This window comes from Mesoplodon densirostris, chromosome 3 (genome assembly GCF_025265405.1).
Source record: "Mesoplodon densirostris isolate mMesDen1 chromosome 3, mMesDen1 primary haplotype, whole genome shotgun sequence".
NCBI classification, from domain to species: domain Eukaryota; kingdom Metazoa; phylum Chordata; class Mammalia; order Artiodactyla; family Ziphiidae; genus Mesoplodon; species Mesoplodon densirostris.
Window position 1 is genome coordinate 134,111,740 of NC_082663.1, and position 3,512 is coordinate 134,115,251.

The 3,512-nt window shown below is 42.7% G+C and overlaps 1 non-coding gene across 1 annotated transcript; it reads left to right on the forward strand.

Annotated features, from left to right (window-relative positions):
- The first annotated feature begins 1,339 nt into the window (after nucleotides 1–1,339).
- Nucleotides 1,340–1,412, forward strand: TRNAG-UCC (transfer RNA glycine (anticodon UCC)). Its single transcript has one exon. It is a non-coding gene; the product is annotated as a tRNA-Gly (tRNA).
- Nucleotides 1,413–3,512: the final 2,100 nt, after the last annotated feature.

The following is a 3,512-nucleotide window of genomic DNA, read 5'->3' on the forward strand; positions in this document are numbered from 1 at the left end:
TGTATAGCTGATTCACTTCATTATACAGCAGAAACTAACACACCATTGTAAAGCAATTATACTCCAATAAAGATGTTAAAAACAAAAATATTGAAAATAAAAAATGAGGGTGGGAATTCCCTGGCATTCCCATGGTTAGGACACGGAGCTTTCACTGCCAAGGGCCGGGGTTCAATCCCTGGTCAGGGAACTAAGATCTCACAAGCTGCCTGCCACAGCCAAAAACAAACAAACAAACAAAAAAACAAACAAATGAGGAAACTGTTACCCAGAGAAGTCAAGTTATTTGTCCAAGAGCTCATAAATAACTGCTGTTTAAAAAATACAAATTTAGTTTTTAAAATAATTAAGTTCCTTGAAGCAAATTTAGGAAATAGAGGCAAAAGAAATAAGATACTTGTATGGTGCCCATCCAGAGATAAGTGCCATTAATATTTTGGGTTATAGCTTTCTCGAACTTTTAAAATGCATATATAGTTGGCCCTTGAACAACACGGGGACTAGGGGTGCTGACCTCCATGCAGTAAAAAATTTGCGTGTAACTTCACAGTTAGCCCTCAGTATTCACTATTCCACATCCGAGGATTCAACCACCCATGGATTGTGTAGTCCTATAGGACGAATTTAGTGAAAGAAATCTGCGTGTAAGTGAACCTGCACAGTTCAAACCCATGTTGTTCAAGAGACAACTGTATATTTTAATAAAAAACAAGATTATAATGTAATGCTGTTTTATAATGTGCTTTTCTTACTAAGCAATTATCATAAATATCTTTCAGGTCAATTAATGCACTTAATGTTCGCACAGTATTCTACCTATGGCTGTACCATAGTTAAGCACTTCACAATTGTTAGATGGCTACTTTGGTTCCAATTTATTCTTCACTTCACTGTGAAGAATTTCATTATTACTACATTTTTACCAAAAAATGATGACAATTTCCTTGTACAAATTCTTGAAAATGGAATTGCTAGGAAAAAGGGTCTACAAAATGTTCAGGCCTTTGATATCTGTTGGTAAGATACAACTTTTAACAGGTATATAGTAATGAATAATTCCATGTTGACTTTTTTTTTTCCTTTCCCTCATATAGGACCCATTAATCTTCTCACTGGCTCTACCCATCCTCTACCCTTTTCTAACTGGAAAATTCCAAGCCTAATCTTTCCTCACCCCCATTTCAGTCATTCAAATAACATTCAACAAGTATGTGTTGAACACCTACAAAATTCCAAGTTCTGGAGATCCACTGATGAACAAAACAGAGCCTTATGCTTGCAGAACTTGTGTTCTAGTGGGAAGATACAGATAATAAATATAGCAGGTAAGTAGGGGACTTCCCTGGTGGTCCAGTGGGTAGGACTCCGCACTTCCAATGCCGGGGGCCCAGGTTCGATCCCTGGTCGGGGAACTAGATCCTTCATGCATGCTGCCACTAAGAGTCTGCATGTCACAACTAAGAAGTCTGCATGCCACCACTAAGAAGTCCACATGTTGCAACTAAAGATCACGCGTGCCACAACTAAGCATGCTGCAATGAAGATCCTGCGTGCTACAACTAAGACCCGGCACAGCCACAAGAAAAAAATAAAGAAAAATATCAAATAAGTAAATGATGTGGCATGTTAAAAGATGACAAGTGATATGGGGAAAAGAAAACTAGAGTAGGATGATGGGGATCAGGAGTAGTGGGCGAGAGATGGGGGAGACAGTTTGCAGTTTTACAAAGGAGGGTCAGAGTAGGTCTCATTGAGCAGGAGACACTTGAGCAGACTTGATGGAGGTAAAGGATGGAGGGGAAAGAACATTCCAGGCAGAGAGATCAGCAATGGCCCTAAAGCAGGAACTGTCCTTGTATATCAAAGAAGAGAAAGGTCAGTGTGGCTGGAGCAGAGTGAATACTGGAGAAAAATAAGGAGATGAGGTCAAGGGGTGATGGACAGATGACAGATTGTGCAGGAACTTGTGAGGTTTTGTAAGGACTTTTGCTTTTGCTGTTCCCTTGAAGATTTTGAGCAGAGGAGTGACATGGTTTGACATGTAATTTACAAGAATCACTGACTGTTAGGAACAGACTGTAGAAGCTGGGCGATCACCTAGGAGTCTATTGTAGAAATACAGCCTAGGGGTGATGATGGCTCACACCAGGGGCTAGCCATGGAGGTGGTATGAAGTATACCACCAGAATCTGAGTCTATCTGAAGGAAAGCCAATGTTTTCTGTTTTCTTCTGCCTGCCCCTCTGGATTCAGTCTCTGGCTCTCCCCACCCTGCTCTATGCCCTGGGAGACTGAGCTGTATGAACTCCATCCAGAGTCTTCTTTGCCCTGTTTCCCGTTGGGTTTGGCCGAAGGAGTTTCCCATTGAGTTTGGCCAAAAGGCATACTGGCAAGGGATCTGACGGAAGGAGAAGTGTGAGGTTGGGGTATATTTCCTCGACTGCCTCCTTTCGGTTTGGCTGAGCCCTCTACCAAGGGCACAGCTCTAATCAGGCAGCCCACCCAGAAAAGCTGCTCCTCAGGGGTGGATAATGGCTCCTCCCTTTGCCCGTCAGACCTGAGTGGAGACAACTCCCTGCTCTTGCCAGCCCCAGAGTGCCACGTTGTAAGTGGTTGTTTTTTCTTAACCCTGCCTGTAAATTTGTGGATAATCCTTTTATTAAACTCTCCTCAAAGCACCCAGTTTGAGTGTGCCACCTGTTTCCTGCAGGGACCTGACTGATAGATTGGATGCCAGTTGTGAATGAAAGTGGAGTTAAGGATGGCTTCTTTGGCTGCAAGACCCAGGGTTCACCAAGTCCTCCCCTTCTGTACAACTCTGGGCCCCAAATCTGGCCAAGGCGACTTTGGGAGCTTCATTCCCCTTGGCAGTACCCAAACTGCATAGAGCTTCTAAAGAGTAGAAGGTAAGGATAAACACAACCATACTTCCCCACCCCCAGGTCTTCCAGACAAAGCCTGATAGAGAAAGAACACTGGACTAGGAGTCAGGAAGCTCCCTTGTCTGGTCTCTGTGGAGTAACTCCCTGAACAAGCCTTAGCAAATGACTGCTCAGAGCTTCAGTTTCCTCACCTCTAAAACCAGTAATAATGAAACCTAACTCAGAGACTTGTGGGGGAAGATCAAAGAACAGTGCAGGCCTCAACAGCATGTGGTCTGGTGTGTGAGCCTTGGGAGCCAGAAGGCCACGACTTGTATTCCAACCTTGTGGTTTACAAGCTGCATGACCCTGAGGAAGTTGCTGAGCTTAGCTGCCTCATCTGTAAAATGAGGAATAGTAATAGCATATGCTACCATGCAGGGGATTGGAACTTACATGAAATGATGGTGTGCTTGACAAGTGAGTATTTAGTAAGTGTTACATAGTTAACAAATATTAAATTATTTCCTTCTCCCCTTCTGTGAAATGAGGGAGTTGAACTCAACACAGGATAACTTCCTTTGCTGATGTGAAATCTAGGGGTTTATTGAAAATTTTATTATGTAGCTTTTCAAAATTATACAAACATGTA